Below are 23,067 nucleotides of genomic sequence, written 5' to 3' on the forward strand. Positions count from 1 at the left end.
TGATAATAGTAAAAACTGTTGAAAAATCACTTTAAGTTATGACTACAAAGGTATATCTTAACTAGAAAAAAAAGTTTGTTGAGACAAACTTTAAGTTGGCTTGAGAAAGCCTGACCAGAAAGTTTGAAGAAGTTTAAAGAAGTTAGAAGTTTATAGTTTAAAGTTAGATTGATAGATTAGTTGAAAGAAAGATATATTAGTTAGAAAGAATGACAGATAGATTAGTTTGACAGAAAGAATTCATGCGACTAACATGTTTATAGCATGATTATGATTATAGCATGATTAGCAAGTTACTAGCATGTTGTTAGCATGACTAGCATGTCGATACCATGTTTGTAGTATGACTAGCATGTTGTTAGCATGTTTCTAGCATGATTAGCATTCGAATAGCATGACTAACATGTCACTGCCATGTTTCTAGCATGATTAACATGCTGCTAACCTGTTGCTAGCATGACTAGCATGCGACTAGCATGTTGCTAGCATGTTTCTAACATGCATGATTTACTATAGTATACCATGATTTACCATGTTCAAGTGTGATTTATTGATTCTAGCATGTTTTACCATTGTTTACCATGATTTACCATAGTTTACCATTATTTACCACGATTTACCATAGTTTACCATGATTTACTATAGTATACCACGATTTACCATGTTCAAGTGTGATTTATTGATTCTAGCATGTTTTACCATAGTTTACCATGATTTACCATAGTTTACCACGATTTACTATAGTATACCATGATTTACCATGTTCAAGTATGATTTACTGATTCTAGCATGATTTACCATAGTTTACCATGATTTACCATAGTTTACCATGATTTACTATAGTATACCACGATTTACCATATTCAAGTATTATTTACTGATTCTAACATGATTTACCATAGTTTACCATGATTTACCATAGTTTACCATGATTTACCACGATTTACTATAGTTTACCATTATTTACTATAGTATACCATGATTTACCATGTTCAAGTATGATTTACTGATTCTAGCACAATTTACTATAGTTTAGCATGATTTACCATAGTTTACCATGATTTACCACGATTTACCATAGTTTACCATTATTTACTGGGGGAGAATGACACAAGGCCAACTGACATAACAATAAGTGGTTCGCTTTATTTACCAAAGGAAATAAAGTTTACACAAATGAGAACACACCAACCAAAACCTTATTTACAGCTATATTCAAAGAAAGAGAAAAATAATACTAATTTGAAAAGCCCTGGAGAATAAGAAAATGAGCTGTGCCAAACAAAAGAAAATAACAAAAGCAAAACATTCACTAACTAATTCTCTGTCTTCTAAACTAACTAAAAACAAAGCCCAAAAATAAAGAAGTCTTCGGCATTTAACATGCCATACCTAAAGCTACGCTAACTAACAAAACAAAACTTACACAAGGTTGCACACGCTCCTTCCCTAGTGTGTCTAACAGAGTAATTCTACATGTTTGCTCAATGTAAGTCACGTGACATACTTCCCTTTCCTTTATCTCCGGGCTGGTGAAGTTTATGTCAGGCAATACATTCTCTGCATCAAACACAACAAACAAACGAACCACCACTAAACAGCAGCTTCAAACAAACTGGTACAGCCAACAAACACTCCAAGCTCCTCCTCCTCTGTTCTCCAAGGCGTCTTTTATCTTGCACCCATTAATGATTGGATGTTTCACCAGATGAGGGTAATCATGATGGACACATTACCCGACCAATCACAGTACCTAAAAACAGAGAAACAGCGAAGAGCGGGAAAACAGGAAGAAACCATTAACAAAGGGAGGAATACAGCAACCCATAACAAAAGGGGAGGGAACAGTCAGAGCATGTAACACCATGATTTACCATGTTAAAGTATGATTTACTATGATTCTAGCATGATTTACCATAGTTTACCATGATTTACCATAGTTTACCATTATTTACTATAGTATACCATGATTTACCATGTTCAAGTATGATTTACTGATTCTAGCACAATTTACCATAGTTTAGCATGATTTACCATAGTTTACCACAATTTACCATAGTTTACCATTATTTACCACGATTTACCATGATTTACCATAGTTTAACATGATTTACTATAGTATACCACGATTTACCATGCTCAAGTATGATTTACTGATTCTAGTATGATTTCACATAGTTTACCATGATTTACCATGGTTTAACATGATTTACCACGATTTACCATAGTTTACTATGATTTACTATAGTATACCATGATTTACCATGTTCAAGTATGATTTACTGATTCTAGCATGATTTATCATAGTTTACCATGATTTACCACGATTTACCATAGTTTACCATGATTTACTATAGTATACCACAATTTGCCATGTTCAAGTATAATTTACTGATTCTAGCATGATTTACCATGATTTACCATTATTTACTATAGTATACCATGATTTACCATGTTCAAGTATGATTTATTATGATTCTAGCATGATTTACCATCGTTTACCACGATTTACCATAGTTTACCATGATTTACCATAGTTTACCATTATTTACTATAGTATACCATGATTTACCATGTTCAAGTATGATTTACTATGATTCTAGCATGATTTACCATAGTTTACCATGATTTACCATAGTTTACCATTATTTACCATGATTTACCATTATTTACCACGATTTACCATAGTTTACCATGATTTACTATAGTATACCACGATTTACCATGTTCAAGTATGATTTACTGATTCTAGCATGATTTACCATAGTTTAGCATGATTTACCATAGTTTACCATGATTTACCACGATTTACCATAGTTTACCATGATTCACTATAGTAAACCACGATTTACCATGTTCAAGTATGATTTACTGATTCTAGCATGATTTATCATAGTTAACCATGATTTATGATCTATGATAGATAGATAGATAGATAGAAATAGTCAGATAGATAGATAGATAGAAATAGATAGATAGATTCAAGATTCAAGATTTTTATTCGTCACATACAAAATTATATATAGCATATATAACCAGCAGTGAAATGTGAGTCAGGTCCGCTCCATGGACAGTGCAATTATTAAAGAAAACAACACAGATGAAAATATACATAAATAAAGCTTTGTAAGAATGAAATAAAAGTAAACAATAAAAATATAGGAATAAAATATAAAAAATTTATATTGTAGAATTAAATATAGAGTGCAAAATAATGTGCATGAATGTAAACTGTAGTCTTAAATATTTAGATGTACACAGATGTACAATGGACATATATGCATTTTACTGTAGTCTTAAATATTAAGATACCCAGAATGTACAAGAAGCAAATGTGCAAAACAGGTTGACACTGTCAGTGTGTCAATGTGAGGTAGTGAATAAAGTGAAAATGATAAAGTGAACATTAAGTGGAGGCATGAGGATGTTAAGAAGCTGGTTTAGAGTTTAAGAACCTGATGGCCTGGGGGAAGAAACTCCTCCTGAGTCTCTCAGTTTTTGCCATCAGGCTACGGAAGCGCTTACCAGATGGCAGCAAAGTGAAAATATGATTACTGGGGTGGATGGAGTCTTTGATGATTTTTGCAGCTCTACTTCTGCAGCGTTTGAGGTAGATGTCCTGCAGAGAGCGGAGAGCAGACCCTGAGATGCGCTCAGCTAAGCGCACAACTCTCTGCAGGGCTTTGCAGTCTTGACTGGAGCTGTTCCCAAACCACACTGAGATACACTGAGTCAATACACTTTCTATAGCCCCAGAATAGAAAGTTTTCAGGATTGCTGGTGAGACCCTGAATTTCCTCAGCTGTCGCAGATGGTACAGTCTTTGTCTGGCTTTATTAACCTGTGTTTGAATGTGAGTAGTCCAAGTCAGGTCCTCCGAGATGTTTACACCAAGGTACTTGTACGTGCTGCTCACCCTCTCCACAGGGGTCCCGCTGATCATAAGAGGAGTATAGGGCTGCTGCTGTCTCTTCCGGAAGTCCACAATCAGTTCTTTAGTTTTGCTCACATTCAGAGAGAGACAGTTGTCCTGGCACCATGATGTCAATTTCTCTACCTCATCCAAGTATGCAGTCTCATTATTGTTGTGAATGAGGCCCAGAACCACAGTGTCATCAGCAAATTTGATAATGGATGTGGAGCTGTGCGAAGATACGCAGTCATGTGTGTAGAGAGAGTAGAGCAGGGGACTCAGGACACAGCCCTGTGGGGCTCCTACGTTCAGGGTGATGGAGCTGGAGGTGTACTGGCCTAGTTTCACCACTTGAGGTCTGCCGGTGAGGAAATCAAGGATCCAGTCGCAGAGTGAAGAATTCAGTCCGAGGTCTATGAGTTTGGAAGCTAGCTTTATGGGGACTATAGTATTAAAAGCTGAGCTATAGTCAATAAATAGCAGCCTTACATAGTTCCTGTTATTGCTGTCGATGTGTGTGAGAGAAGAGTGCAGGATGTGAGAGATGGCATCATCTGTGGATCTGTCTGGGCGATAAGCAAACTGAAGAGGTTCCAAAGTATCCGGGATGGAGGAGCAGATGACAGTTTTAACCAGTCCCTCAAAGACCTTCATGACTATTGATGTGAGGGCAACTGGACGATAGTCATTCAGACAAGAGGGTTTATTGTTTTTAGGCACAGGGATGATGACCGATTTTTTTGAATGAGGCAGGAACCACCGATGTAGCAAGAGACTCGTTAAAAATGGATGTAAACAAACCAGCGAGCTGATCAGCGCAGGACCGCAGAACACGGCCAGAAATCCCATCAGGTCCAGCTGCTTTCCTTACATTCACTCGCTTTAGTGCCCTCCGAACCTCGTCCTCCGACATGGTGATTACATGATGATCGCTGCTCTGACTGCTGCTTCCTGACGCGCTGATCGGCAGACTCGCACTGCTTAGATTGCTTTCAAAGCGGCCGTAGAAAGTGTTTAGCTCGTCAGCCAGCGACGGATCTGCTCTCACCTCTGCAGAGGATTTATTTCCAAATCACAGATGGTCCTTAGTCCTTGCCACATGCGTCGGGAGTCATTTAGCTGGAAATGGGACTCTATGCGTTCTCTGTATCTGTGTTTGGCAGCTCTTACTGCGCGCCGGAGAGCATAGCACGATGCTTTGTACTCGCTCATGTTTCCTGATAGAAGACCGGCGTTGTAAGCAGCAGTGCGTTTGTTTACTGCTGCACGGATTGATCTGTCCACCCATGGTTTCTGATTTGAGAATGTCCTTATAGTTATTGTATCTGTAGCTTGTTCGGCTAGCGTGTTTACGAAGTTTAATGCTACATCCGTGAACTCGCTGACGTCAGATGAACTTGCGCGAAACATGTCCCAGTCTACGTCATCAAGAGCCGCCTGTAACGTTGCTTCTGATTGGTCGGACCATCGCGTCACCACCCTCTGCACCACCACTGGGGGATCTTGAACGAGCCGTTGTTTATATTCCGGTGTGAGGAAAATGGCGGCATGGTCTGATTTGCCGAAAGCCGGTAGTGAGCGTGCTTTGTAGGCATTCTTAAACTGAGTGTAGCAATGATCCAGTCTATTCGGTCCTCTGGTTGGACAGGATACATGTTGATAAAAATTAGGCATTACTTGCCTGAATTTGGCTTTGTTAAAGTCCCCAGCAATGATAATAGCAGCGTCAGGATGTTTGTTGATGTTGTCGCTGAACGCGTCGTGAAGCTCAGACAAAGCCAAGCCAGTGTCTGATTGTGGAGGGATGTAAACAGCAGTTATGATGATCGATGAAAACTCCCGAGGCAGATAGAATGGGCGGCAAATAATGGATAAATGTTCCAGATGAGGCGAGCAGGAGCGCGACAGAGTGGAGATATTCCTGGGGTCACACCATTTCTTGTTAATCATGAAACAAACTCCTCCGCCTTTGGATTTGCCGGCCTCGGCTGTCCTGTCCATCCGTAAAACAGAGAAGTTTTCAGACGGCGTTACAGCAGCGTCCGGGACCAAGGGCGTGAGCCACGTTTCAGACAAACAAAGGATGTTACAGTCCCTAATGTCCCGTTGGAAACTTATCCTGGCTCTAAGATCGTCCATCTTATTCTCCAGAGACTGGACATTGGCGATCAAAATGCTCGGTAAAGGAGGGCTGTGTGCTCTTTTCCTCAGTCTGTTGCGAATCCCAGCACGTTTCCCGCGGTGTTTCTTGTTCCGTCGCCTCGGGTGGTTATTCAGGTGGCCATTGTTCATCTCGTTGTTCCGGAGAATCTCAGATGGCCACGATGGGTTGGAGGATAAAGTGTCCTGAAACAGGTCAGTGAAGCGGTGTCCAATGTCCAAAAGTGTTTCCTTTTCATATATGATCAGTGCAGAGGTAATGTGTGTAAAAAGAGAAAGCAAAAGTAGGTAAAAAAGTAAATAAAAACATAATCTAAGCGGAGCGACCGGACACGGCGGCGCCATCTTGAATATTCCAGATAGATAGAAATAGTCAGATAGATAGATAGATAGATAGATAGAGTTTGAATGAGTTTAAATTGATTACTTTTGATTAAATTGATTGAACTAGAATTAAAAGTTAGTGAACTAACTTTGATGTTGGCTTGGCCATCTTGGCCATGGAGCAAAAGAGCCACAGTACTTGTGTGCCCAACATTCTTGAGTTGCCCCGCTGCAAAAAAAAATACAAGTAATAATGCCATAAAAAAATACACCTGCAACAGTCTTTTTCCATGGTCCCTTTTTTAATAAAAAGCCTGGGCTATGATAACAGCTATGACAGGGTTGTCTAGCTGGATGTGAAATAAGTCATACCTATTTTTCTCGTGTATGTATTTCATAGTCCTGTCACCGTCACGTTGTGGGCAACGACACACAAGATAACTGAAACAATGCATTTTAAATCAAGGAGATCATAAGGGGTCCAAGCACAATGGCTTGTATAGATGATGCAGTTACACAATGGACATGTATCTTTTCAAGTAAATTATGAGTCCTTTTGTGAGTACTATTATATGCACAACATGAAAATAGATAATTATCATAGTGTCCCTTCTTCACTTTTTCAGTAATGTGTGATAACGTGATAAAAATATTGGCAATACTATTAAAATATTTTCAAATTTAATGATATCTAGGAGATGATGTTAAAGTCTTTGAACAGATGAGGTGTGCTATATCTTTTCTAACTTATTGGACTTATGGTTTTCATAAAAATAAATATAAAAAATCATAAAAATCCCATAGACTTTAATTGACAGGATGTTCAGATGAGCCAAGCTCCAAATCCCATTAGACTCAATCAAACTTTGCTTCTATGAACTATTTCTAATCAATTTAAACTCATTCAAAATTTCAGATTGATTTATGTGAATAAATAAAACATTTATAAATATTTATTATATTTTTTTATAAACTTCAATAAGGCCCAATATAGTAATAATGCTAAAACTATAATCTCCTAAATACCATTCAATTTGACTCTATTTTCACGTTGTGCATATAATAGTACTCACAGAAGGAATCATAATTTACTTGAAAATAGGATATTTATGTATTCACTTGTATGAACTGCTTTGTCTCTGAATATTTCTTGAAGTATTTAGTATTTATCCTGTGGCGCCATCGTGTGGACAACATACTGAAAGCACCTGGTGAATGCAATCTCTTTTAATATTCAATCCAGCATCAATACCTATTTTCGATTTATTTTTCAACAGTTTATGTTCACGTGGCTGTTTTCGTTTATATTCGCCAAGCTATTATGAATTTTGAAATAATCGTGTACTTGATTTGTCCGATCTACCGATGAAAAGCCAGAATCACTGTCCTCTGAAGCTGGAGAGATGGACTTTTTTCCTTCCAGTATTCATAAGCTGTATCGCTCTGATATTTCATTTTGCACACATACACTGCTCAAAAACACCTGAATTCTGCTCTTGTTGTGTTCTAATGGGTGGATTGTGAGGCATAATTTATTAATGAGATCTGACCCGATAATAATAACATATGTTGGTTTAGCTTGTCAGTGTGAATGAAATGTGTATTTATTTGTCCGATCTCGCCCCGAAACGCGGCTGTCATGTGACTTTTTTCCCTTCACAATGTCAAATATTGCATTTTGCACACATACACGGCTCAAAAACCCCTGGATTTTGCTCTTGTTGTGTTCTAAAGGGTGGATTGTGTGCATTCGGAGTATATATATTTTATTTTAAGAAGCTCTTAAAAATATATATAAATGACTTTACAACAGGGAACTACACTAACTTTTTCCACTAGTGGCACTTGTGCTACTAACTTTTTCAGTTACTGGCACAAAACATAATTTGGTCGCCCAAATTATTTATAGTAATTACTGAATAATAATGAACAATAATGAAACTGTATTGCATACAGATGTGCTTTTTGTTTTACTTGCCATCTTTTAAACCACATGCCTTGTTCTATTTCTTACAGTACACACAGTGCATTGCTCTGTCTTATAGCTGGGGTTAGAGGGGCCACGGTGCAGGTTGTACAGTGGACCCTGATTAAAATTGTTTAATTTGTACTGTATGTTCATTATATTTATTTATTTGTGCTACTTAAATAATGTTTACATTTTTTAAGTTTGTTTTTGTTCATTTAAAATAGCACTGCATAGTCTTCACTGTAAAATTAAATACACAATCAAACCAAAATGTATTCAGACACCTTCAACATTTCTCACATAATCACAGTTTATTTGCTGTAGTTTAGAAACTGGTAATAAAATATGACAATAACTCAGAACAAATTAATCTTGGTAATTTCGGATAACTTTGATAAAAACATATGTAATGGAGTCAACCAAAACTTCAGACAGCTGTCAGTATGACAATATTTACACAACTATCAATACTTGTTGAACTGTTGAACAGTTAATAAGCAAGCAATGCTTAATTTGGTTCAGTCTGTGGTGTGTAAAGGTTGCATTAGCAATTAAAGAAAGAAACACTTAAGCAAAACATGGGCAGGTCCTTAATTATTATTTTTTTAAATCAATTTCACTGGCCTCCACCCACTAGTATAACAATTCTATCAGATTTTTGGATTGACTTTGGATAAATTCTTGTACTACAAGGTAATTCAATCAAGAGCAGTGATTGATTTACTTTCATTTTCATACATTAAAGACACTGACAGCAGAGCTAGTAAATTAGGCGCGGTCCCTTTAAGAGACAAACACATCCATTATAATGATACACATCCGATTTTTTTGCAACTCTTTTACTTAAGACATAACCACATAATCTTTCGAACACACTTTCCTACACGGGTATTTCGACATATTTTGTATGTACTTGTTGTCGGTACAAAAGCAAGAAGACTTTGAGACGCGTCTCTGCTTGCTCCCTGAACACCAGAACACCGCGCTGCTGAATTGAGCTCTTTCGCTTTTCGCTCTTTTTTTCTGTTTATTTAAACTGCGATTTGTATTTGTTCGTTCAGGTGCAGGAGGACGTGAACGTCCTGAACGAGAGCTCGGTTCAGTCTTGCTGTCCCTGTCCACGAGACGCGGCTTTCTCTCTTAGTTCATCTCAGTTCTCTCTCGCAGTTCAGCTTTCCCTGCAGCGTGGGGTTGAAGCCAACTTGATGTGTTGAATGCTCGGAGCACGTTATAAAACGTATTCTTAAAATACACATTTCTATTTTAATAAATGCTCATATTAAATCATAGCATAACACATAAGCAGGTACAAAAATAATCAGTGATGCATATGCGATCATTTTTGTCGCAGTGTAGCTCCCTGCTTTACCATGTCATGCAACGCTGAGCAATCACTGTGACGTTCAGTCTGACAGAGAACATCTCATAAGCACATATAAACACTCATTTTCATGTGTGTAATATATTATTCTAATTGTTTTGTGCCGTTTCGCTGCAGTGTTTTAATGTGAAAGGCTGTAATTTCTCTGTGGACTTCCAAGTGTTCAGGGAAATACATTGCGAGCTCGCGGGCAGTTGGCTGCCGCGAATATATCATGTTATTACTTTAAACAGTTCAGAAACATCTGAATTTAGCCCTTGGTGTGTTCTAACGAGTAGATTGGGTCTTAAAGGTAAGAAGATAAGGTCTTAAATAAGAATAAATTTGCTCGTTGTGAGCTCCGTGGAGACAATGCCTCCAGCAGCTGACCAGCAGCTGATTCTTCTCTCGTCTTTCTGACTGCTCTTCTGCCCAGAAATAAATGATTAATGAGCCCTGATCCCTGTAATAATCAGATATGTTGGTTAAGCTTGTCAGTTTGAAGGAAATTGTATTATTTACAGAATTTCTGACCGATTTAAAAGTGAAAGTAAACCTTCGGGTATTGCAACTAGGGGCGCAATTTTTCTCAGATAATGTAAGTCTATGGGTAATGTGTTTTGACATTTAAAAATTAATTAAAAAAAAAATGAAGTCTGATCAGTCTGAAAAGATATAGCACACACCACCTCTCTATCCAGCAGGTGTCTGCCAAGTTTGGGGCTTGTGGCTTTAAAGCCCTAGGAGGAGTAGCGTTTAGAATTTCTGTCAGAAAAATAATAATAAGAAAAAAAAGAAGTTTAAATAGCATAACAGTATGTTGGCTTGTTGCCAAGCCAACATAATAATAAGTTTAAATAGGATTTCAGAAGTTGGCTTTCTCAAGCCAACTTAATAACTAGAAAAAAAAGTTTGTTGAGACGAACTTTAAGTTGGCTTGAGAAAGCCTGACCAGAAAGTTTAAAGAAGTTAGAAGTTTATAGTTTAAAGTTAGATTGATAGATTAGTTGAAAGAACGAAATATATATTAGTTAGAAACAATGACAGATAGATTAGTTAGAATGATATAGATTAGCTCAAATGAAAGAATGATAGATAGATTAGCTTGACCGAAAAAATGCATGCGACTAACATGTTTCTAGCATGATTAGCAAGTTACTAGCCTGTTGTTAACATGACTAGCATGTCGCTACCATGTTTTTAGCATGACTAGCATGTTACTACCATGTTTCTACCATGATTAGCATGCGAATAGCATGTTTTTAGCATGACTAGCATGTCGCTACCATGTTTCTAGCATGTTTCTAGCATGCTTAACATGTTGCTAGCATGTTGCTAGCATGTTTACAGTATGATAAGCAAGTTATTAGCATGTGGTTAGCTTGACTAGCATGTTGCTAGCATGTTTGTAGCATGATTAGCATTCAACTAGCATGTTGCTAGCATGATTTTAGCATGATTAGCATTTCGCTAGCATGTCTCTAGCATGCGACTAGCATGTTTCTAACATGATTTTAGCACGATTAGCATGTTGCTAGCATGTTTCTTGCATGATTAGCATGTTTCTTGCATGATTAGCATGTCGCTAGCATTTTTGTAGGATGACTAGCATGCGACTAACATGTTTTAACATGTTGCTAGCATGTTTCTTGCATGATTAGCATGTCGCTAGCATTTTTGTAGGATGACTAGCATGCGACTAGCATGCGACTAACATGTTTTAACATGTTGCTAGCATGTTTCTAGCATGATTAGCATGCGACTAGCATGTTGCTAGCATGATTTTAGCACGATTAGCATGTTGCTAGTATGTTTCTTGCTAGATTAGCATGTCGCTAGCATTTTTGTAGGATGACTAGCATGCGACTAGCATGCGACTAGCATGTTGCTAGCATGTTTCTAGCATGATTAGCATGCGACTAGCATGTTGCTAGCATGATTTTAGCACGATTAGCATGTTGCTAGCATGTTTCTTGCTAGATTAGCATGTCGCTAGCATTTTTGTAGGATGACTAGCATGCGACTAGCATGTAACTACCATGTTGCTAGCATGATTTTAACATGATTAGCATGCGACCAGCATGTTTCTAACATGATTAGCATGTTGTTAACATGTTTCTAGCATGACTAGCATTCGACTAGCATGTTTCTAGCATGATTAGCATTCTACTAGCATGTTTCTAGCATGAATAGCATGCGACTAGCATTTTTCTAACATGATTAGCATGTTGCTAACATGTTTCTAGCATGACTAGCATTCAACTAGCATGTTTCTAGCATGATTAGCATTCGACTAGCATGTTGCTAGCATGATTAGCATGTTGCTAGCTTGTTTCTAGCATGACTAGCATGTTGCTAGCTTGTTTCTAGCATGACTAGCATGTGACTAGCATTTTGCTAGCATGATTTTAGCATTATTAACATGTTGCTAACATGTCACTAACATGTCTATAACATGATTAGCATGTCGATGGCATGTTTGTTGCATGATTAGCATGTTGCTAGCATGTTTGTAGGATGACTAGCACGCGACTAGCATGTTTCTAGCATGATTAGCATGTTCGCTATCATGTTTCTACCATGACTAGCATGTGACTACCATGTTGCTAGCATGATTTTAACATGATTAGCATGTTGCTAGCATGTTTGTAGCATGCGACTAGCATGTTGCGAATAGCATGTTGTTAGCATGTTTCTAGCATGACTGCCATTCGACTATCATGTTTCTAGCATGAATAGCATGCGACTAGCATTTTTCTAACATGACTAGCATTCGGCTAGCATGTTTCTAGCATGATTAGCATTCCACTAGCATGTTGCTAGCATGATTAGCATGTTGCTAGCTTGTTTCTAGCATGACTAGCATGTGACTAGCATTTTGCTAGCATGATTTTAGCATGATTAACATGTTGCTAGCATGTTTCTTGCTAGATTAGCATGTCGCTAGCATTTTTGTAGGATGACTAGCATGCGACTAGCATGCGACTAGCATGTTGCTAGCATGTTTCTAGCATGATTAGCATGCGACTAGCATGTTGCTAGCATGATTTTAGCACGATTAGCATGTTGCTAGCATGTTTCTTGCTAGATTAGCATGTCGCTAGCATTTTTGTAGGATGACTAGCATGCGACTAGCATGTAACTACCATGTTGCTAGCATGATTTTAACATGATTAGCATGCGACCAGCATGTTTCTAACATGATTAGCATGTTGTTAACATGTTTCTAGCATGACTAGCATGCGACTAGCATGTTTCTAGCATGATTAGCATTCTACTAGCATGTTTCTAGCATGAATAGCATGCGACTAGCATTTTTCTAACATGATTAGCATGTTGCTAACATGTTTCTAGCATGACTAGCATTCAACTAGCATGTTTCTAGCATGATTAGCATTCGACTAGCATGTTGCTAGCATGATTAGCATGTTGCTAGCTTGTTTCTAGCATGACTAGCATGTTGCTAGCTTGTTTCTAGCATGACTAGCATGTGACTAGCATTTTGCTAGCATGATTTTAGCATTATTAACATGTTGCTAACATGTCACTAACATGTCTATAACATGATTAGCATGTCGATGGCATGTTTGTTGCATGATTAGCATGTTGCTAGCATGTTTGTAGGATGACTAGCACGCGACTAGCATGTTTCTAGCATGATTAGCATGTTCGCTATCATGTTTCTACCATGACTAGCATGTGACTACCATGTTGCTAGCATGATTTTAACATGATTAGCATGTTGCTAGCATGTTTGTAGCATGCGACTAGCATGTTGCGAATAGCATGTTGTTAGCATGTTTCTAGCATGACTGCCATTCGACTAGCATGTTTCTAGCATGAATAGCATGCGACTAGCATTTTTCTAACATGACTAGCATTCGGCTAGCATGTTTCTAGCATGATTAGCATTCCACTAGCATGTTGCTAGCATGATTAGCATGTTGCTAGCTTGTTTCTAGCATGACTAGCATGTGACTAGCATTTTGCTAGCATGATTTTAGCATGATTAACATGTTGCTAGCATGTCACTAACATGTCTATAACATGATTAGCATGTCGATGGCATGTTTCTTGCATTATTAGCATGTCGCTAGCATGTTTGTAGGATGACTAGCACGCGACGCATGTTTCTAGCATGATTAGCATGTTCGCTATCATGTTTCTACCATGACTAGCATGTGACTACCATGTTGCTAGCATGATTTTAACATGATTAGCATGTTGCTAGCATGTTTGTAGCATGCGACTAGCATGTTGCGATTAGCATGTTGTTAGCATGTTTCTAGCATGACTAGCATGCGACTAGCATGTTGCTAGCATGATTTTAGCATGATTAGCATATTATTAGGATAGGTGGATAGATAGAAATAGATAGAAATAGTCAGATAGATAGATAGATAGATAGAAATATTCTGATAGATAGATAGATAGATAGATAGATAGAACTAGTCAGATAGATAGATAGATAGATAGATACATAGAAATAGTCTGATAGATAGATAGATAGATAGATAGATAGATAGAAATAGTCAGATAGATGGATAGATAGAAATAGTCAGATAGATGGATGGATAGATAGAAATAGTCAGATAGATAGATAGATAGAAATAGTCTGATAGATAGATAGATAGATAGATAGATAGATAGATAGATAGATAGAAATAGTCAGATAGATAGATAGATAGATAGATAGATAAGATGAGTTTGAATGAGTTTAAATTGATTAGCAACAAAGCATGATTGAGTCTAATGGGATTTGGAGCTTGGAACATCTGAACATCATTTCAATGAAAGTCTATGGGCAATTTTATGATTTTTAATATTAAATTTTAAGAAAACCGTAACTCAAACCAGTCTGAAAAGATATAGCACACAGAGTCAGAACAGTATGAAGGTCTGACCCGAGTTTGGAGTATGTAGCTTGAACGGTCTAGGAGGAGTAGGTGTCCAAAATTTTTCCGGCCAGAAAAATAATAAGAATAACTAGAATTAAAAGTTAGTGAACTAACTTTGATGTTGGCTTGGCCATCTTGGCCATGGGGCAAAAGAGCCACAGTACTTGTGTGCCCAACATTCTTGAGTTGCCCTGCTGCAAAAAAATAAAAATAATAATACCATAAAAAACACACCTGCAACAGTCTTTTTCCATGGTCCCTTGCTGTTTTCTTTTTTAATAAAAAGCCTAGGCTATGAGAACAGCTACGACAGAGTTGTCTAGCTGAATGCTAAATAAGTCATGCAAAAACAATAATCTCCTAAATACCATTTAATTTGATCTTATTTTAACAGTACTGACAACATATTTAAATTATCACACATTACTGAAAAATTAAAGAAGGGACACTATATATAGTATACTTCGGCAAGTCAAGAGCTAAACAAAAAGTCCTGTTTCATTACAAAATACTGTAACTTTTATAAACTTTATACTATCACCACAAAATTGTAATTAATATTTATTAAAAAAATAATATTTCATAAAACTGAAACTTAAATATATTATTTCTATTGGCTATACAAAACAGAAAAGAAAAAAGACTAAATAAGAAGCGCGTTGATTTTTCACGAGTAAACAACATGTATTTAACGCGTTAAATATGTGTTGTCTATGCGTGAAATACACGTATTTAACGTGTTGTTGACGCGTTAAAATTCACGTGTATTTCCCTTTCCCCTGCAGATCATACACATACGTTTTTCTCCTGCCCTAAGCTCGACTCCTTCTGGTCGTCTTTCTTCAACTCCCTTTCTGTTATTCTGGGCATCCCCCTAACCCCATGCCCTCTAATTGCAATTTTTGGTGTGTCCCCTGAGAACAGGTTTAATAAATATCAAGCTGACCTTGTTGCGTTTTCTGCCCTCATAGCCAAACGACGTATATTGCTACATTGGAAGAGTCCTAATCCCCCTGGCTCAACCTCTTGGTTAAAAGATTTAATGTCTTTTCTTCATTTAGAAAAAATCAAACATACAGTTAGAGGATCTGTGAAACGATTTCATAATACATGGGACCCATTTCTCTCTTATGTTAACTCCCTAACTTCGCTAGACTCTTAAATTTGATCGAATACCTTTTCCGTTTTTGTTTTTGAGCGTTTTATTATTATTGCTTTTTATCTTTATTTTTTTTTATTTTTTTATTATTATTTATTTATTTATTTATTTTTTATTTATTTTTTTTTTTTTTTCATCTATGTTCTTTTACATAAAAGATTTACCTCCAGGGAAAAGAAAATGGAAAAATGCCAGACTTCTTATTTACAGTTGACCTGTTTACCGTCTGTAACATGTTTGGAAGTTTGCACAATAAACATATTAAAAAAAAAAAAAAATTCACATGTATTTGACCCTCTTGGCCTTCCATACACATTAGATATAATGAAGGGAGACGTGAAAAAAGGACATCGCGTTGTTTTGATATGGATTAATTTATCACAGAATATTTGTAGACATGTCAAGCTTTCTATAGATATATCTCTCATGTCTCTTCGTTGAGTATTCATGGAGTTACAGTTCATTTTAATGACGTGTTTGTAAATGAAGATCAGCGCAGACAAAGGCTGCAGACAGCACACCTTGTTTGTTATCTTTATTTTATAAGTGCACAAAGTTTTGTTGTCATTATGTTTGTATCCAAAAAAAAGTAGACCCTTTACAGATTCGATTGATGTATTGCTCTTATCTGTGCATTTGCTGTGATATTATTTTTGGAAGCTCTTAAAAAATGCTGATGAAGCGCTCATTTCTCTCTCGTCTTTCTCTCTGTTCTTTGGCAAGAGACATAATTTATAAATGAGATCTGACCCGGTAATAATAACATATGTTGGTTTAGCTTGTCAGTGTGAATGAAATGTGTAGCCTATTTATTTGTCCGATCTCGCCCAGAAACGTGGCTGTCATGTGGACTTCAAGTGTTCAGAGAAATACATCGCGAGCTCGCGGACATTTGGCTGCCGCGAATATATCATGTTATTACTTTAAAAAGTTCAGAAACATCTGAATTTAGCTCTTGGTGTGTTCTAACGTGTGGATTGCGTGCCAAGCCAACATAAGTTTAAATAGGATTTTAGTAAGTTGGCTTTCTCAAGCCAACTTAATTATAGTTTCAAATACTTACTGAAATTTTTCCAAAAGAGAGAGCAGTGGGAGATCTGCTGTGTGATCTGCAGGTACGAACAGAGGACCAACAACTGCAAAGCCCCAAAAATCTAAAACTTGCAGTTTATGCTCAGTCAACTTTTTGGACCATTTTGGATTTTTTCTGTAGTTTTTTATTTATTTATTTTATTTAAGCTAATTTGCTTTGTTTTGTTAACTTCAAAAGTAAAACTATTTTAAATATATCCAGGTTCAGGATAGGTGAAGTAAAAGGTTCAAATAAACCCTATGTCAGGCTGTTAAGTATAATAAAAACGCTGTCAAATGAACTTTTTTTGCTCTTTTTGATCACAGATGGTCAAGATGTTATAAAACATGACAAATAACAATTTCTGGGGTCAGAATTGTATTGAAAAATGTGTCCATTTTCTCTGCGAGTTGTTTACATCAAAAGTTATGCCACTTTAAATCATATTTAGATTTTTCGGGTTTGGCTCAAAGGGTTAAAAATTAAGCATTTTGGACATTATTTCAGCTTGGTACCCAATTTAATGTTAAAATAGACACTCGAATGATAAAGAAATAATATGTTGTGGAAAAAAAATCACCCTATGCGCTTGAGAAAACGAAAAAATAGTTGATCCTCTACACATCTTTGGCCATTTTTTGCTATTTTTGTCCAGAAATAAGGTCAATATGTTGTCAAATGTCAAAAATAACCATTCCATTAAATTCCTGGGGTCAGAATTGTATGGGAAAATGTGTTCATTTGTCTCTGTATGTTGTTTACTTCTAATGATATGCCACTTTCTATTTCACTTTTAGATTTTTCGGGTTCCGGTCGGGTGCAGCAAAGGGTTAATAAAAGAACCCTTTGGTACATTATTTCAGCTTGGCACCTGGCAGATTGTGAAAATAGACACTTTAAGGATTTAAAAAAATCAGGTGGCATAAAAAAAGCCGGGGGGTGCGCGTGGACCCCTATTTCCATCTAGACTACTTGTGAATAGTGACGAACATGAGGCGTGGATGAGAGACACCAAAACAAATCGCTGGTCACAAATAAGAAGCATTAGCCTAATTAGGAGGATTTCAATCTAAGCCAAGAAGAGACTGGTTTTCCTTTGCTAAAGTATGGAAACTTTTTTCTTGTAAACAATATTTGTGAGACTCTCATATCTCAGAGGCATGTGCTCGATGCCTACATCTTACGTCCACTTCCAGAACGGATATTACATGGGGCTGTGCAAAAAATCGAAGGCGATTTATATGCGCATCTCCTCTGTAAGGGCACTCATGTGATTAGTAGTATATCTCCAGCATGTGCGTTCAGATCAGGGTTGGCAGGTTTTCAAAACAAAACCTGCCCAATTGCTTCTCAAAACTAGTTCAATCGCGTTTCGGGTGATGCTTACAATGCTTAAAGTTCATGCCATTCATATCCTCACATCTCTGTAGTACAGTGAAATTTTCTCTGACTGTATAACCAGATGCATTAGTAGACCAAACTAAATTTCCACTTAATTTTGGAATTGGATCTATTTAATCCATTCTAATTACTGAGTTGCCAGCCCTTCCAACTTCCAATGCGATCATGTATTAATGCAAGCATTTTTCTTCATTGCTAAGAGCGGAAATATGAGCAAGCATATTTTCTTCATTTGCAGTGAGCTTTAGAGAAAATGTGTGTGTTTCAGACTTATCTGTTTGTGCTGCGTGGTCTTGGTGGACTTTGCTCCCGACTCCCCCTTTCTTCTCCAACTTCTGCTGTGAAAGTCTCTGTTGTCAGTCTGCCTCAGCTTTCTCTGGTCCAGCCGCCGTTTGGTGTATCAAATGTGCACAGTGAATGTCCCCTCTCCACCAGTGTAAAAGCAAACATCTGGATCAGTCTGAGACAGTCTTTGTTCTCTGCTCTGCGTGATTCTGGTTGTGTTCACTCTGACTGATCCGTTGACAGTTTTTCCACTGCTTGATGATATGCTTCGTTGTGTTTCTTTCAAGTCTTTCTCGCTCCATGGTTGAGAGACCATCACCGTTCTATTCAGCCCAGCCACTTGAATCATGGGGAAAGCTCTGACATGCTTTCCTTTTTCCTCCAGTTTCTTCTCGTTCAAGCTGTCCATGAATTTCAGGTGAGAAGAAAAAAAATGAGGTACTATTTTACTTGCATCCACCACTAAGTATCAGTGCAACCTACAAATGAGAGACAGTTTACTTTGCTTTCTTGGGTTGTCACTTTTGTGAAAAAAATCCTGTTTGATTTGAGTGACAAGTGTTCATTGAACCGATTGTAAAATCGATTTTGCATGTCTAAATAAGTTTCATACGGCAAATAACACCAAATATAGGTAAATCCACGGACAACAGGCAGGTCGAATGTAAAGACCAATATTTCTGATTATTTACTGGCGTGTAGTTACGTGCACAATGACAAACAGGAATGCAACATTTTCGAAAAACAATAAGCAGGGTGGACCGCCATAATGCAAAACATTTACTGCAGGCTTCAACATAGATGTGTTTACAATTAGAAATGTCAACGACAATAAAAAATCGCATAGGCGATTCTAGGGCTGTCAAAAAAAAAATTTGTTGAATTTAAAATAAAAATCCATATTCGAATGCAAAAATTTTGCATTCGAATTTTAGGTGTGCATTAAGGAAGCTGCCTTATGAGCCCCGGTACTTCACAGTCCGTGTTCCATGCCATCTCGCTGCGTGCACAGCCGTGTTTACTTTCAAACTTTCAAAGGCGGACGAGCTCGACACGCAATAGCTGCCGTCTTATCTTTCACCTCGTGTACGCACACTGTCTGCGCAGTCTCAAAAAATGCCCACACGCGGATGATGAAAAGGACATAATGCAGACAGTGTGCGGACGGCTGAAGTATACTTGATCTTTATCAGTGGAGGACGAGATGCGATGACGAAGTATGTGGCATTGCATTATAAGGTTATGTATAAAAAAAAAGCGAGAACATCAATATGGAGAAGATCTTGTTTACATCAAAACCGAAACCAAGTCGTTCACACAGAAAGCATATTTCGCACATTTTCTAGAGGGACACCGTTTGGACTCGTGTCTCGCACAAGAGAGCCGTATGTTTAGAAAGACATGTAAAATTTATGTATTAATTTAATTTTCTAAAAATATCTCGAGACTTTATGTTGGGTTTTTGTTCCCCATCCCTCTGCATCTCATGTTTTTAAATTTTAAAAAAAATTCTGTGTGACTGGGTTTCCGCACTTTTTATTTATTTAACAATGCATGCATGCATGACGCTGTTTTGTTTTATAGTTCTTTAAGCAACTTAATATTTAAAATAATTTTTATGAACCAATTATTATGTTGTTTTTTCACAGCGATGTATTCTAATGTTTTGAATAAACGTGCAGTAATATTTTGCACCATGCGCTATCTTGAGGCCTCAGAAGAGAAGCAAAATGCTTTTCTTCACCCTAACTGAAATTATGCATTTTAAATTCTAATACAATAAAATAAAAAACAAAGTAAAAAATTTGAACTTAGTTGACTATGGATCCCGACTGATTGTTATAACTGTTTAGAATTACAATTTGATGCTGTTTGATGACGATGTGTTGTTTTTTGGATGATTTTGTTAACCTATAGAGGGATCTTGATTGTAGTAACTAGAATAATTTGTAACTGTTTATGATGTGGTGCTAATTATGTATTCCTAATGAGCTTAATTATTTGCAGATGGAGCTCTGTTAATTGGTCATGTGTTTATTATAAAAGAGATGAATTTGAACATTTGTATACTCCTGATCAAGGTCGTGTGACCGAAACGTTGTGCTATTAAAAATTAATTTTGCAAGTTAAGATAGTGTGCGGGAGTTCCTTATATATTGGGTTGAAAGCCAAAATGTTCCCAAACTGGCGACGTGACATTAGGTTTTGGGATGAGATCGAGTGCCTCCCATCGTTTCAGCCAGCCTATTCAAAACAAACGAAGTACCGTAAAGCTACAACGGCTCGTGAGAAAATTACAGTCGTAACCATATTGTATAATTAATTTATTTAACATTGAATGCACAGTGACAAATTGAAAAAACAAGAAGGCCACAGCCTCAGAAAAAATACCTTCGGTGCTTGGCCCTAATAATTATAAGAAGAACGGGAAAGAAAACAATAGGTGTCTCGTACCTTCCGTGCTTGGACCCTAATAATAAGAATGGGAACGGAAACAATAGGTGCCTCGCACCTTCGGTGCTTGAGAATCTGTGAGGTATAGTCAAGAGGAAAATAAGAAACGAGAACAAATAATGCAGACGAGCTGAAGGCCACTGTCAAAGAAACCTGGGCTTCCATACCACCTCAGCAGTGCCACAAACTGATCACTTTCATGCCATGCCGAATTGAGCCAGTAATTAAAGCAAAAGGTGCCCCTACCAAGTATTGAGTACATGTACATAAATTAACGTACTTTCCAGAAGGCAAACAAGTCACTAAAAATGTTTTTTATGAAGTATTCAAATTTGTTTATGAATGAATGTTGAATTGGTGGGTTTTTGTTCAATGTGAGCCAAAATCATCACAATTAAAAGTACCAAAGACAGTGAATCTACAATTTTCATAGTCATGAAAATAAAGAAAACTCTTTGAATGAGAAGGTGTGTCCAAACTTTTGGTCTGTACTGTACTGTGTATGTATATATATATATATATATATATATATATATATATATATATATATATATATATATATATATATATATATATATATATATAAATTAGTTGTGGGCCATTATAGGCATGACTATGAAAATTGTAGATTCACACTGAAGGCATCAAAACTATGAATTAACACATGTGGAATTATATACATAACAAAAAAGTGTGAAACAACTGAAAATGTCATATTCTAGGTTCTTCAAAAGTAGCCACCTTTTGCTTTGATTACTGCTTTGCACACTATTGGCATTCTCTTGATGAGCTTCAAGAGGTAGTCCAATGGTCTTCCAACAGTCTTGAAGGAGTTCCCCGAGAGATGCTTAGCACTTGTTGGCCCTTTTGCCTCCTGTCCTGGTCCAGCTCACCACTAAACCATCTAGACTGGGTTCAAGTCTGGTGACTGTGGAGGCCAGGTCATCTGTCGCAGCACCCAATCACTCTCCTTCTTGGTCAAATAGCCCTTGATGCCTTCAGTGTGACTACAATTTTCATAGTCATGAAAATAAAGAAAATTCTTTGAATGAGAAGGTGTGTCCAAACTTTTGGTCTGTACTATATATATGTATATTTAATTACTGTTTAATAACAATATCATGCATATGATCCTTTGTGTAAAGGTCTTCTTTTAATTTTTGATGAGTCGACTGTAGCCTAAGTCTATCCTACGTTTTGAAATTAACTCACTGTAAATTTTTTTTTTTTTAAAGATGTTACAATGTTATGTCATAATGTTATTGTTGTTTTACTTCCTCCTCTTATCTCATTTTACAATTACATCCATTTAGAAATCCATCCCTTTGCACCAACTGGCGGTAGTTTCGCGAATTATTTTAACACGCGACTGACTTGGGTTAATGCCGCGGCCCTGTTGTCCCATTTATGTTGTCCACCTACTGTATACAATGCCCCAGTTTTTCTTGAGCTGATCTCAAAGATCTAATACTTTTTCCTATTTCTCTCAAATATTGTTCACAAATCTCTCAAAATCTGTGTTAGTGAGCCCATCTACTCTGCCGAGATAATCGATCCACCTCACAGGTGTTGAATATCAAGATGCTGATTAGACAGCATGATTACTGCACAGACCGTAGGCTGGCCACAATAAAAGGCCACTCTAAAATGTGCAGTTTTATCACATAGCACAATGCCACAGATGTTGGAAGTTTTAAGGGAGCATGCATTGGCATGCTGACTGCAGGAATGTCCACCAGAGCTGTTGCCCATGAATTGAATGTTCATTTCTCTACCATAAGCTGTCTCCAAAGGTGTTTCAGAGAATTTGGCAGTACATCCAGCCGGCCTCACAACTGCAGACCACATGTAACCACACCAGCCCAGGACCTCCATATCCAGAATCTTCACCTCCAAGATCGTCTGAGGCCAGCCACCCAGACAGCTGCTGCAACAAATGGCGTTGCACAACCAAATAACTTCTGCACAAACTGTCAGAAACCATCTCAGGGAAGCTCATCTGCATGCTCATCGTCCTCGGGGTCTCAACCTGACTGCAGTTCATCGTCGAAACTGACTTAAGTGGACAAATG

General features: G+C 37.3%; 1 protein-coding gene across 4 annotated transcripts in view; it reads left to right on the top strand.

The window, feature by feature from the left end:
• LOC127953387 (zinc finger protein 501-like) overlaps positions 1-23,067 on the top strand; it is a 33,791-nt gene that overhangs the window by 6,295 nt on the left and 4,429 nt on the right. Inside the window, exon 2 of one of the 4 annotated variants that reach the window (XR_008153154.1) lies at positions 18,829-20,427. The exons of the other annotated variants lie outside the window; for them this stretch is intronic. The gene's annotated coding sequence lies outside the window, so the exon portion shown is untranslated. Of the gene's footprint in view, positions 1-18,828; positions 20,428-23,067 lie in introns of those variants that run through there. 4 annotated transcript variants of the gene reach the window in all.

Source organism: Carassius gibelio, chromosome B3 (assembly GCF_023724105.1).
Source record: "Carassius gibelio isolate Cgi1373 ecotype wild population from Czech Republic chromosome B3, carGib1.2-hapl.c, whole genome shotgun sequence".
Classification (NCBI taxonomy): Eukaryota; Metazoa; Chordata; class Actinopteri; order Cypriniformes; family Cyprinidae; genus Carassius; species Carassius gibelio.